Source organism: Ailuropoda melanoleuca, chromosome 12 (genome assembly GCF_002007445.2).
Source record: "Ailuropoda melanoleuca isolate Jingjing chromosome 12, ASM200744v2, whole genome shotgun sequence".
NCBI classification, from domain to species: domain Eukaryota; kingdom Metazoa; phylum Chordata; class Mammalia; order Carnivora; family Ursidae; genus Ailuropoda; species Ailuropoda melanoleuca.
This window is the reverse complement of record NC_048229.1, coordinates 66,094,857-66,109,658: the sequence shown is the minus strand read 5'-3', so window position 1 is coordinate 66,109,658 and position 14,802 is coordinate 66,094,857.

Sequence of the window (14,802 nt, the reverse complement as noted above, 5' to 3'; positions counted from 1 at the left end):
TTATGTCATGAAGAAAATGACAGTCATGATAGCAAGAGAATATGTACGTTTCTATCTAGTTTTGTTTCAAATCCAAATAAATAGGAATGTAAAAATGGTTTAAATGGTTATTTTAGAACTCTGCAGGGAATCTTCTTTTTAACAGTATTTCAAGCCTTTTCTAAAGATTTCTCACATCAGTATTATGTTGTTGGTTTCCTTTTGAAAAATACTCAGCGTTTTAAAGAACCTTATAATTTAAATTTATTTCCTATGCATATGGTTTTGTCAAAATCCCAATCCAAACAGAAAATGCCCTGTGTCTCCTTAACACCTACAAAGCTAATGTTTACAGGCCAGCTTAAATCTGAAGAGAAATAGTCACCACAACTCCCGGCTTTTTTTTTTTCCCCCCCTGGATCAGTCGAGCTCTACATTTGATATACAGACTGATTTTTTTTTTCCATCAAAATTACATGAGAAGCAAAAAGCTGGAATCTAAGACTCTCTACAAACTGGGCGGTTCTCTTCACTCCTCCTGTCTTTTCTCAGTGTCAGACTCTATGTTTAGATAAAACAATTTCTCTTTATCATTTTCAAGCTGGTCAGATGGCCTAGGGGGTGGGAGGTGCGAAGAGGTGGCGGGGTGAGGGAAAAGGTGATTGTTTCACTTGTTGTCAGAGGGCATTGATCAGCCCCGCTGTCTGCTGGTCTCGGAGGTGAGGCCACGTCCCCCAGGAGCACTTCGGGGCTGGGCCGTGTCAGTGCAAAGCTGTATTGAGTCATGACCCAAATGATGGCTTATTGAGGGAAACGGGTATTGGCGTCCAAATCATTCTGAGACCCCCTCAGTAACACTTACACCAGTCCACTCCGTTAATGTCAGGTCACGGGGGACACATTTAGCCCCCTCAGCTGACCATTAGGCCCTTTGATGGAGTGCACGATAAACTTGACGGGACAGGCTGGACCCCGCTCTTGAGCCTGTCGATGTTGACAGCAGGCCCAGTACGGCGCTGCCTTTTGGAGAATGCCAGGGGGTCCCTGGTGTCGGCTCCTCTAGGGATTCTGTCCCTTTTACACCCAAGAGGAAAAAAATATACCTAAAACTAGTTTTAATGTTCTGGCGTCAAAGGGAGAAAAACTAGCCACGGTGATCCTTCACAAAATTTTTCAACAAGGAGGTCAGGCACAAATTGTGGATAAAGTGGTCAGGCTCCACCATTTTGTAATTTTTATTTCTCGCTTTGATTTTTCTCTTTCTTCTAAGCACTGCTGATACAGTGCAGGTATTTTGAAATCCATTTGTTATACCTTCTGTGGCAAAGAACAAAAAGAATTCCTTATTGTTTCCCAGGGAAGTAGAGAAGAATTCAACAGAAATTCACTCCATTGTGATCATGACGTTCTCAAGGCAGTGTTCCGGAAGGGAATTATTTTATTTTGTATTACCAAACATCAAATATGTTTTGGGGGGCAGGGGAGTGGGAAGCTAAAGCTAATTGCATTTCCCATCAATGGCAGCATTAGCCTAAAACAAACTTCAGCTTGAAAATGAATCGAAAGCACAAACTAACAAAAACCGGGTCTTTGTTAACATTCAAAGGGTGAATTAATAATCATTATTGCTACTATTTAAACAAATTATACCTAAATCTTCTGTTAGCGAGAGATCGCTACTGTTTACTTTTTCTGCTTTCTCACCAGCAAAGCGCCTCTGGTTTGACAGAGCAGATTCTCTGGTATTACAATGCTTTTATCCTAGTTTTAACACCTTGTCTGGATTCCTCTTGAGAATTAACTGATACTGCATTAGAAGGGAAAATGAGACGGAATTTTTAAGTGGCCCCCATAATCGAAAACTGAATCCAACAGAAACAACCCTCCCTCCTTTAAACAACACTAGTTGGCAATACACAATTAGCAAAAAAAAACAAAAACAAAAACAAAAACAAAAACAAATGAGCTAATAATTTGACCAAATTGTGCATCTGTTTTGTCTTAAAAGTAGAAATCTAATTAGCAAGATAATCTATTTACTGAACTATTAACTACCCTTCTGATAAATAAGGAAGCAGCTGTGGGATAGGTTTAACCAAGAGTGAGGGAGGTGGAGCTAAGCGTCTGGCTTTCATTGTCTACTTCACATTATCCAAACCTGAGAGAGACTTTTCCAGGGTTCATACCCTTTGTCTCCTAATACAGTTTGGAATCCTTAGAGCTTGCTAAAATTCAGAATTATTTCTTCAGAAAGGAGTCAGTTTATCAAACCATGCAGGCTACAACTCATTTTCATATTGATTTCAGTACCGGCTTCATTCCAGAGAAATTGGATAAATTAAAATACACACTCATACCCGCTTTATGGTATCTTGTTCTCAAAGCTTAAAAATAAGATTTTTGTGGATTTGGAGGCTTCAAATGATTCAAGGGGATTTGTCTTGGTATGCTTTTTAGAAGAGTTACGGTAAACTCATTTTCTTTCAACATACCATTGATATTGTGTGTACAGTGTGTGTGTGTGCACGCGCATATACTATATATGCACACAACTATCCACATTTGCTAACTCCATCTTCCAGTTTTATGTTGAGAGGATATGAATAATCCCAACACAGATATGTATGTCTCTGACCGAATGAGTGAGAGTGTGTGTGTGTGTGTGTGTGTGTACGTCTGTGTGTGTGTGAGAGAGACAGAAAGAGAGGGAGACAGAGAGCACGATGGAGCAAGCACATGGTCGTGCATCTTTTACTCATCTCATCCAAACAGACTTCTAACTAGAGCCCTAACTCAAGAAATAAATTGCATTGCTCTGGTATTTATAATGGGGCAATCTCAAGTTTTTAGTGGGACAAGATACCAAAGGGAAATTACATCATTGCCAGTAACCTTCTCCCCCACCCTGCTTTCGGTAATTTTTCCCACCTCTTCCTTTGAATGTGCAAAGCTAAGAGAGTGCACAATTAAGAGAAATATATATCCTTGGTGCCCGTTTATGTGCTTCCAGCACCTAATATGTGTACCATTAGTAATTTAAAAGTTAGTCATGAAATTCATACTAACACTCTGCCATTTCATTCAGGCATCATTCTATCCTGATCTAAATGTAAGTTTCTGAGGCAGAAGCTAAAAAGGCCCAAAACACGGAATCCACTAAGTTCCTAAAATCAGCCTGCTTTTTGAAACAATCGGAAACAATAATTCCACATTTACACTTTCATGTTATCCCTGCAATGAGATTTCTAACTAAAAAATCAGTAGAATTGGGATGGGTTCTGCACAACTCCACAATCTGAGATATTTTTCCTGAGAACCAGAAGACTGAATTTCTTTCTGAACTCTGTTCTCTGGGGACCTGAATGTAAGTGAGAGATACAAGGCATTTCATCCAGCAGCAAAGGAGCATTAGACACCTGTTTGTCATGCTGCATTTATATTCCTTTTTATGTACTAAAAGACAAAAAAACACAAAATTTAAATTTTCCGGCTCTAGACTGATCTTTCTACCTGTAAGATTCTGGGAAAAGCACACGCAGTCCACATGCACACCTGAAGGCAGCTGATTCTGAACATGACTCTCTTTCCTTGTGACCTGAGTCTTATTCTCGTCAACCCCAGTGTGGCCAGGCCTGAGGATTCCAGGGAGACCTTATGCTTCAAGCACCCTTTGTCACAGGTCACTGTGCTCTGCTAACTGCCCTAATCTGACCTGTGAATCTGATCCAAAGGGTCACAGGGGCGGCGTATTCCATTCACTGGTCCCATGGAACATCAAACGTGGATGTTTCACCCCAATAAAATAATGCTTCCAAGCGTTTCAAATTGATACATGGGAAATAAGTCTAACAGCTCCTGTTTTCTCAAAGTTGACTGATGAAAAAGGTTGTTTATTTGCATCATTTTAAATTTAGATTTCACCTAAATCTCAACACTTTTTAAAATAGCTCGCTGAGCTCCATTCTCGGTGCTGTGTGTCAATAGAGGTCACTAGAGGTCACAACAAGGTCACTAGGCTATTCTGAAAACATCACACAATAAATGCATACAGATTTCAGAGTTTTAACATTGTCATTAGAACTTTAGCCAGCAGGACCTGAATGCATCACAGCAAACAACCTCCTTCTCCCTCCAAGGGTGACCAAAATGTCCAGACCAGGGCTCTCATCTGCCCTCTAAAACAACCCCTGTCCCTGTGATGAAAGTGATAGAACTGTGACATATCCAAGCCATTTCCCAATACAGCCCAAACCAAGCAGTCACCTCCAATGGTCTTGCATTTTTTTCCCTATTTGGCAGTCCTTAGACTGCAATCTCTCCTGCATAGACCAGCCACGTTAATCAGTTTATGATAACTCATGGCAACACCACATCCAAAGCCAATCTGAGGACCAGATGGTGACAGGGTGTCCAGCAGAAGTGAGGATCCCACCTGGATCTAGGGGGAAGGCCTGGGGCTTCTTCCACATAAAGGGGCCGGGGGTGGGGCTGGAACCAGATTTTCTCTTTCTGTACATCGGGCTTCGTCCTCTGGTCACTGAAACGCTTAACGTAGGTTTTCAGAAAAACGAGGGCAGATGATCAGAAAAAGCGATAAATGGGGGCCTACATTTCACACAGTTGTTTATAACAAACTAAGTCTAAACTCCTGTACTGCGAGTCAGAGTACAAGGGGGGGGGGGAATGTATGCAGGCAACAGGGAGTTAAGTAAATAAATTTTTTCTTTTCTTTGTCGATGTGTTTAGTTCTCTTCCTGCCAAGATTCATCTCACTCTGCTATCTTGTGAGAGACACATATGGTGCAGTGAAATTGCCATCCAAGAAAGCATGTCCCAGCCTGTTGAGACATCATCAAATAAGATTAAAGCAAAGTAAAAATAAAAAGATAGAACGATTTTTTTTTTCTTTTCCTTGTACAGAGAACGTCTGATGAAAGCCACAGAGGTACTTGAATTGCTTCTAAAGGTTTTGCAGCCATTTCTTTACTTTGGATGGTTAAGAAAGAGCCAGGAATAACACGACAATATCTTCTTTTCTTTCTCTAAGTTAGTGGGGGGAAAATGTGCTTCATAATAAACCAGATGTATATGAATAAAATACAATATTGCCTTCGGCACTTCTGTTGCAAATAGCACTTAAACTAGCTGTAGACAGACTTCAGTCTTCACTGCCCATCCTTCCCCCTAGATTCTACACATTAAAACTTTTTGTGGTGGCACAGAATAAAACTTCCATTTTTGTGTTACTTACTGTATCCAGATCTTTTTTATGGCATAGTATTGCTAAATGCTTGCTTTAAGACCTCAACATGGGAAGGACTGAGTTTCATCTTCACCGAAGTGGTGGTTAGGTGGTTAGGTTTCCTTCCTATTGTGGACACTCAGGGGACAGGGCTAGACAGGGAACTAACTACCCATCCTAACCCCACCCCCCTGGAGAAGCCTACAAGGGATGGCACTCGCCTGGGAAGGCATGGGCTCACCGATTCTCATCGGCTGTGTGCAGGACACTTCAGGTCCCATATGCCAGGAAATTACAAACGTGTCCACCATTCACGATGTACAGCCCGTGTCCCCGGTACCCGGCTATACCCAGATGGTGCAGTTATGAGTTGGCTAGATTAATATCATGACCACCTCCAGAAGACGGCATCGTTTTCACCCAGATTTCCCCTAGGTGGAGACTGACAAGAATATCAAATTTCTTACCCTGCACATTTTTACTTTAAGAACCCGCTGGCCCTGGGTGAATTTCTGATGGGGTAAGAAAGAGGGGAAATCCACATGCTACCTCCTTTGAGTCGCTTTTCTAGAACATGCAAAGCATTTCTTATTTTTCAGGGGCTTCTTCCCCTTTCCTCCCCAAGTGGGATTTCAGGAAGTACTGTAAATTCTTTGAAAGGATGCAGTTAGGAGGTAAACAATACCACGCTTCACATCTGAGGTGGGGCCCAAAGCCAGGCTTTGAAATTAAAATAAATTTTTTTAAAGTGTCTGGAAAGGAAGGGTGGCAGGCAGTGAAAGACAAGCAGGTCCCTTTCTTCACTGCAGACACACTGTTCTCTGTGATATGAAGTCAGTTTGCATTCAGAGGCAGAAATGAGGAAGCAGCCTGTGCATTTGTTTGCAAACTGTCCTAGGTAAGGAGCGGTAGGTTTACAAGATCTTGTTTCCGATGCGTGGCCTTAATTGGACCTTGGGAAAGCAACAATGCATCAGTAGAAGAGATTATCACTGGCCTTAATAAGCTGTTGTTGGCTTTCATAACAGCCACGGCCTAAACGAGGCACACTGAGCCCAGAGATGGTCTCACCAATTGCCTGGAGCAAGGATTAAAGAAACAAGGATGCGAAGGAAGGAAAGAAAGTGGGGAGGGGCAGTGTAAGAAACGGGCTCATGTGAAATAGCTTCCATATTAACCTCCCTCCCTTCTGACAATGGTCAAATTCTGATTCAAAATACAAATTATCTCCAATTACTTCAAAAGAGGCGTCAGAGAGTTGTCATTTACCCTTCACCATCTGTTCGCCTCAAAAGAAAGCTACACAGCCTGCCATGCTGACCTCGACTTTCCCTCTGTGCTCTGCATGGGCACCAAGGACGGAAGCACATTGTTCTCTGGAGAGAAATCAACCGGGGTTTTCTTGGGGACCAGAGGCAAGTGGTCAGGAAAGAGGATGTATGGAGGGACCAGAGGAAGGCGTTCTGAGAGGGGATTTCATTCAGACTGGGGTGATGTCTAGGGGTGAATGGGTGGGCTTACTCACCCTGCGGACCCTGCCTGCTGCATATCCTCCACTGGAGGATTTGTTTTAAGACAAGACTGACTTTAAGAAGGGCCCAGTGAACGAAGACAGCTGGTGGCTCGAGGATGGCCAGGACGAAGGAGGGCCATGGCATGGCCGGCCATTCCACCTGGTCAGCTGGAGCGGGAAGCCAACAATGAGGAAAACAAATGCTACGGAGCTGCGCAGAAGGTAGGGGATATCCAGTGAACAAATGTTTTCTTACACAATCAAAGAAGCAAGACTAGAAGGCAGAGAGAAACGGCGCTTTGGGAAAATCAACAATCTGTTAGTACTGCACTATCTGATAGACAGTTTGTGGGCTGGAAGAAAAAAACAAAACAAAACAACTTACCCGCTATATGAAAAACCCAAAATCACACTGTTCGGGATGGCCAGGTGGAGACCAAAGCCATTCTGGAATTTCTCAGTGGAGATATAACATGCCAGTCCATATCAAAGCAATTATAGCCAAGAAAACCAAATTTAATCATCCAAAGTGGTTCTTAATGGGCATTCCCTCCTTCGGGAAGCTGAGAGTTAAAGGAATGAGAGCATGAATTTATGAAGATGTCCCAGAACAAGGCCAAAAGGACCAGCAGGAAGAATAGCTTCCCAACAGGCCATGGTGAAATAATAGGGTGAAAATTTCTAAATGCCTTTCATTTTATGGGAGAGTTCTAGTGTTTCTATCCAGATACATTATATTATTTCCACTACCTCTGATCTTTATTTTCCATTTTACAGCCCACTGAATAACAGGTTTCTTCAAGAGGGAAAGAAAGAAAACAGACCCTCTATAAATGAGGACAATTTTGCCTCGTAAACAGTTTGTGCGTTCAGAGAGCAAAGGCACCTGGAACTTTCTAAAGGAAAGCGCTTCCAAATACCAGCGCCATGTGGTGGTAGGGTAATTCTTTCACTTGTCAAACGGGATTGAAGCTCGAGATTTTTTACCACAATGCCTGGAGTCACTGCTGGGGCCTCTTATTTCTCATTGCAAAAGCAGGTGGGGACGCGTCGATTAAACACAGAAAGCCTTGGTGCTCTTCATGGCAGTGGTGGGTGCGAAGATGAGCTGGTGGCTGGAGAGACCACTGGGAAGGGATGAACCCCAAAGCTCTGAGGGCGAGCTCTATACTCACACCGCCCACTGCACACAGAAGAGAATGCCTCTATTTCTCTTTTCCCCTTCTCCCTTCTCTGTCCCCTGCCTTCCCCCACCCTGTTTCCAAATATAAGTCTGTTGGCGGGTCACTGATAGACGCTAAATCTAACTGATGGAAATAGCTGTGTGACACCGGGCCTTAATGAAATTACCCTCTTTCTGCTCTTCTCTCAGGTCTGTGCATCCCTCCAAGTTCAACCGAGGAGATAGTGGACCACCTAATGAGTTGTCAGAAGAGTGGAGAAAGGAAATGAAGACACACATGCTTCTCCCGAATCTACATGTGGCGTCTCCTTTAAGCAGCTGTGTCTGACGGGGAGCTTTCCTCCCACCCCATGGTTACTTGCTGGCCACTGCACACACTCCACGTTTGAAACACACATGGCATTATAAAGATAACATGGCAGAACTTCGCAGAATAAAGAGAAATTTGGCAAACTCCGGCTCTCCTCACTTCCTCTCTCCACCACCGTCCCCGCCATGGGAAGGGATGCAAGACCAGTGAGAAAATTGTTTGGAAGAAGAGTCTGGGTCTGATTAATTGACGAGCAGGAGCATCTGCAAACTTGTCAGGACTGAGCCCCTGACAAAGTTCTGTGAGCAGGTCTGTGCTCAGGAAGGGAACCAACTGTCATGTCTCACAAGACAAATATTATCTGTTCCTCTTCTGGGATGCGTGTTATTAAAAGTTGGGCTTCATAGAAGAACTCAAAAGGCTTGTTTCATTTGACATTTCATCCACGAAAGACCTGAGGGTGGGGGAGAACCCAGAGCCATGATGATCAGAGGCTTGTCTGTCAAGTTCTCTCCCTGTGTTGCTTTCCCTTGTTTTCTATTGACTGGTTTTTGCACCAAATGTTAAATAAGTCACAAGATGCTGATGATTTCCCAATTACGGAAATCTTTTCATGGCCTATTTCAGGGACCACAGATGTGCCAAAAATCTTCAGTTTATTTTCTCTAAGTAAATATCACACTAAAAAACAAGATCTCCCTCCTTCCCCCTCCTGCATACAAGGAGCAGAGGAAACAAAAAGGGCACCCCTTAATAGACCTGTAGGGCTGCGACTGGCTGCTAAGTCCTTTCAAAAGTCAACGCCATTTTATCATCGAGACATTGACAGGGCTGATTTTTTAAATGCCTTTTTTGGAAGCCAAATTTGCCACTGATTTCATGCTTGCTCTCTACATTTATGACTCTGGAGTTCTTTTCTTATGTTGCCTCATCAAGTCAGTACTTCATAAAGCCTCAATCATCATCGCTACCATCTTAACTGCCAAGAATGGGCTTGGAGCGGGTCCAGGACAGAAAGAAAAAATCCTTGGGGAAGTCCAAGGTGCTAGGAGAGCGGCCCTGGTTGGGGGTTCAGTCGTAGTCTCTGAACTCTACTTGGATCAACAGCACACAGTGCATGTGGCCACTGTCCATAATTTAAAAATAAGGTCTTCAAACCAGGAGATGGGAGGCTGATATGTCTGCGACACGGCCTTTGAAATTCACTATTGTGAGTTGTTGCTACTGCATGGTTCATTAGGTCTGAGGCAGGACAAGTTAAAAATACTCCATGAGACTGGGAGGTGTTACTCTGTCGCTTATTTGAAATACAGAGATCTTGAAGGTTTGATTGAACAGGCAAAACAGTAGGAAATCACCAGAGAAAAGGTACAAACAGAATCGAAACCTCTCCCTAATTAGGGTCAATAAATGATCTATGTATTTATATTATGTTTTATATGTATTATATATGTATGTATTATAAATCCAGGATGTATTATATATACAGATAATATACTAAAATATTTAATATATTTAGTATAAAATATTTAGTGTAAGTATGTCCCATGTTTGGACAAAAATAAGTAATTGTTTATCTGAAATTCAAATTTATCTGGGTGCTCTGTGTACTTATTTGCTAAATCTGACAATCCCATAACATATTTGAACCAATCTAATTTCCAGAAGCAGGAGACAGGAGTTCTAGAATTTTCTAAGGACAGTAGACTTTAAGCAGGTAAAAGGTTTCAATTTCTACACATACACAGATGGGAACTATGTGTTAAGGTCATTCTTCATGAAGCATCTGAATATTTGAGCAAATATTTTTAAAAAATCAGTTTTACCACTTCTACCATATATACAGTTGCCTAAATCACCAGAAATGAAAGAACTGTTTCTAAGTGAAAGGCCTTAGGAAAGATATACAGATAACCAGTGCTAAAATCTTGCATATCACAATTAACTAGATCAAACCCTTAAGAACAGACCAGTTGCTTTAGCTTAGAAACGCTTCGTCATGTTTTGTCATAGTCCATACTTACAAACTGAGTGCAGAGGTAACAGAAATCTCAAATTTCTCCTAACTGGGTCAAATTATCACGAATTTAAAATTTACCAAATACAAAATAATTAAGGGTCATTGTTCTTATATTTTACTCAAGATGATTAATGTCCCCCAGCGATTGCTTTTCTTTTCCCTTCAGTTCATGAGAAACTCTCATTACCTAAAATGGGCTTATTCTTGAAAAGGAAACAAAAATACCAAATTCTATTATACAAATGCGAAACAAAAGTTGACTTTAATTGTCCCAGGCCCTGCTAGCGTATTTGACCCATCTCTGGTGGGCTCTCGAATCACTGAGGTAGGTTGGTGCAAGCCTCCTCTGCACCTGGAGCAGAAATGAAAGACAAGTTTCCTGAACTCACCCAGGCTTCCCATCCATCACCTTCCTTGAGCAAGATAAAAAATCTCTACAGCCAACTCTTTTGATAAGAGTGGACATAGTTTTAAGCATCCAAACAGGATATCATCATTAATGTTCCTTCTCAAAGATGGTCCAGTAAATCCATCTACTGAAGCAGAGTATTTGGGGAACCTATTTCAGGGGCCCAGGGCAGGCTACCCCAAAATGGGCCACTTCCCTGGGTCCCTACACTATCTTGGATCTGAATAGTCCCCTAGGATCTGCCGGGATAGCGCCTGTTTTAGGAATTTCTCTGTTGGCATCGTCACTAAAATATTCTGTGGTGAAGGCTGTGCCCCCACAGTAGTGTCAGGACGGGATGCATCTAAGAAGAGGCCGTGAGAAACACCTTTATTCACTTGTCTCACCAGGGAAGATAGAGAAAGTGTCTCCCTTTTCAAAAATGGCTTTTAAATGGCAATGAGAGGGTCAAAACACAATAAACAAAATGGTTTTTGTGTTTTTTTTTTTTTAGTACAGGTAAATCCAATGCATCTGTGGTTTTAACGGCCTTTCTGTGAAACTGGTGTTATTTACTAGTAGTGAAATACAAACCATGTTATCAAGAATCTTAAGGAACTAGATCGCTGTTGAGGGATACTTCAGAATTCACCCTCTAGCAAAGCTATTGTACCATTATAGGAAGATAAGCAGAAAATCCTTGCTTCTGTTTGAGAAGACCTTTGCCTGAAATACTGTAAACCATGCAGTTGCAGTTCTAAGGCCAGTGATTCAAAATATTGCTCTGGAAAATTTCAGTTAACCAGCAGTACCCAGAGTCTTTACAAATGAAGGCGAAGACCAAGACTTGGTCGATGGAGGGGATGTCAAAGAGGGCGATTAGCCTCTGGATGTGCAATCTTAAAGGTCCAATTCTCACATGCATTAATGTCACACATGATAATCTACGATATTAGGGGTTGTGATTGGTTGCTGCCTGACTCCATGTTGAGTCAAACAGCAATAATCTAAGTATAATATCAGTCCCTACCCTCCTCCCACCCTCCATCCTGCTGTTCCCCACCCCTGGCCGCAGAAAGCAATTGATTTCCACCTGGAATAGGTCATGTACCCAGGCTTCAGTTCTTAGTCTGTTTTGTTTTTGAGTCCTAGGATTGTTTTTTGCAAGAGCAAAAAAAAAAAAATTTAAGGATATAGATACTATCCTAAAAGAGCTTATCATCTAGGTAGGAAGACAAAACACCCACAAAAGAAATGACAAATCACTGTATCAAAGACCCCGAAATTAAATCCTCAAGTAACTCAAAGCATTTTTTTTTACAATAAAAAATCGAGTGGGTGAGGTTCTTCAAAGACAGCATTAATGATAATCCAAAGCAAGACACATACTATTAGGGATAGGACAAGGGCAAAGTCTACCCGATCATGTTCGTAAGTCAGAGCATGGTTTTATCGCTTGGTCATGGCCACAACCAGGGTAAGCCATGCATGTACTTTCTGGTCACAAGTCCCCATCTTTAAGTCTAAAAGACCTTTGACCTCTGACTTCCACCTCTCCCCATCCTGAGTCCATGGGATCTAAACCTAGCAATGTGTCATTATCCCTATACCCACGCTCCACAACAGCTCAGCTTCTCTGGACCAAGGGCTTGGTACCTGTCGGCCTACAAAGCCCAGCTTCTTCTCACTCATTGGAAACAACACACTCCACCCTGTACCTTGGTTTACACCCAAGTTCCCTTCTACACTGATCAGCTCCTGCCACATCTCCAATATTGTCAACCCTTGGTTTCATCCCCTTAAAGACAGGATGCATTCCTTCTATCCTTAGATTATACTGAGTACCCCACCACTTGAAGATGTGAGTTCCAACATCATTATATTTGATTACAGTTGTTGCCACTACCCAAAGACTCTGGCTCCTATACTTCGCCCTTTCTACCTGTCTGCTTCTGTCACCACCCTAACTGGTTTATATTCAATACAAACAAGGGCATGGACTAGACCCAGCACACCACGGTACTCCACAATCAGGCCCTCTGACCAGCCCACAGCATTAGACTTTCAACTGGGTGTGTTTTCTAGCTTAATCCATTCTTAATCCCCATACTTCAGAATCATACTGCTGAAGTCTCTCTGCACCTGGTGGTCAAGTTTGCTCAGGTTATTAGAATTAGACAGCAGTTTCTCCAAAATCCTGTTATCTTCACATCATGGTGTTAAATCTTGGTAGCTAAGCAATGTATTTAACTTGGGAGTCCCTCTTTGTTCTCTTAAGAGAAAAATACTGTAAATGATGGGTTTGATGATGCCTCTCAGTTGCCATGCATCCCGTGTAGTAGAAAACCATCTACTATCAAATATTTGCATCTGCTGCTAATTCTAAGAAGTAGTGAGGACCATGGATAGTTTGTTCAATTTTACTTTTTGTTGCCACATGATGGCACCGGGAAGAAAATGTCAATGAGCCCTTCAGGGACCTCTGATCCATTTTGCAATGTAGAATTCTAAAATTCAAGAGTAGTAACTTGGACACAAGATGGTGCTAAGGAGTAAAAAATTAACTGGGGTCCTTTTCCCTAAAGGTTACCTCAAATACGTAAGGTTTGCAGGGCACCTAATAGTTTCCAAATTATTGTCGTACACATTATTTTGTTTCTTCTTCACAACTCAGGGGGAGAATAAGCTAGTCTCACTTTGTATAGATAATGAAAATAAGGGTGCTATCGTTTAAATGACTTGTCCAAGATCACCCAGACCAGTCCAGGCCTTCCTTCCAAATCTAGGTTTAGTTCTCTTCTATACTCTATGACAGTCAGTCCCTCTTTTATGTAAACATATTCTCCAAGTTGGCTGCCATCAACATCTGCCAAGTTGGGAGCTCTGAATGCCCAATGCAACCTAGGCTGTGTGCCTAACTTGCATTGCTATAATGGGAAAGGTGGGTCCTTGGTGAATCTCTCTGTGCGCTCAGGATTCCTTGGCTAAATTAGGATTTGGTACCTAGGAGAAATGGGAAGAATTTGCATCCAGTTGGGTAGAAGACCCCTTGTGGAAGCTTTCAACTCAATCCGCAGCCATGGCAATTCTGGACCAGGGCTTGCCTGGGGCTCCTGGGGTACCTTCTCCTGATACCAGCTGAAGATCTGTTCTGGCATGCCAGAGGGCCCTGGACACTGGTAATATCCTAACAGCCATGTGCCATATAAGCTAAGCCAAGAGGCCTCTGCAGATGGCGGATGAATATCTGATTTATCTCCTGTTTATCTCTATTTATCAGGATCATTTCCGGTTCGGCTTAAAATATGCAAAATGGCTGCTGTATTTCCAAGTGTATTTGTTGCTGAGGGCTGCCGTAACACATTGTCACAAAGTTGGTGTTTTAAAACAACATAAATTTATTGTCTTGTAGTTCTGCAAGTCAGAAGTCCAACATCAAGGTGCTAGCAGGTTATTTCCTTCTGGAGCCTCCAAGCGAGAATCCCTTTCATGCTTCTCTCCTGGCTTCCGGTGATTCTAGCAATCCTCGGCATTCCTTGGCTTGCAGATGCATCACTCCCATCTCTACCTTTGTCTCTACATGGCTTTCCCCTATGTTTCTCTATGAGTCATATCTCCTCTTTTTTTTCTTTTTAAAGATTTTATTTATTTATTTGACAGAGATAGAGACAGCCAGCGAGAGAGGGAACACAAGCCAGGGGAGTGGGAGAGGAAGAAGCAGTCTCCTAGCAGAGGAGCCTGATGTGGGGCTCGATCCCAGAACACCGGGATCACGCCCTGAGCCGAAGGCAGACACTTAACGAGACTGCGCCACCCAGGCGCCCCCCCTCTTTCTTTTTTTTTCTTATAAGAATGCTAATCATTGGATTTAGTGCCCACCCTAAACCCAGGACAATTTCATCTTGAGATCTTTAATAACATCTACAAAGACCTTATTTCCAAGTAAGATCACATTCTGAGTATCTGGATGGACATGAATTTGGGGAGGATGCTATTCAACCCACCATACTGGGAAATCCATTTCAAGCACTCACAATTTTTCTTCCTTTGAACTAATTCTCCATGTTAAGCTGAAGCCCAATTTCTGTTGCCCTGAACTCAAAGAAGAGGGAAAACTGTTAGCCAGTGTCATCCCTACAAGATTTCCTCATTCACCTGCTTTGGGAC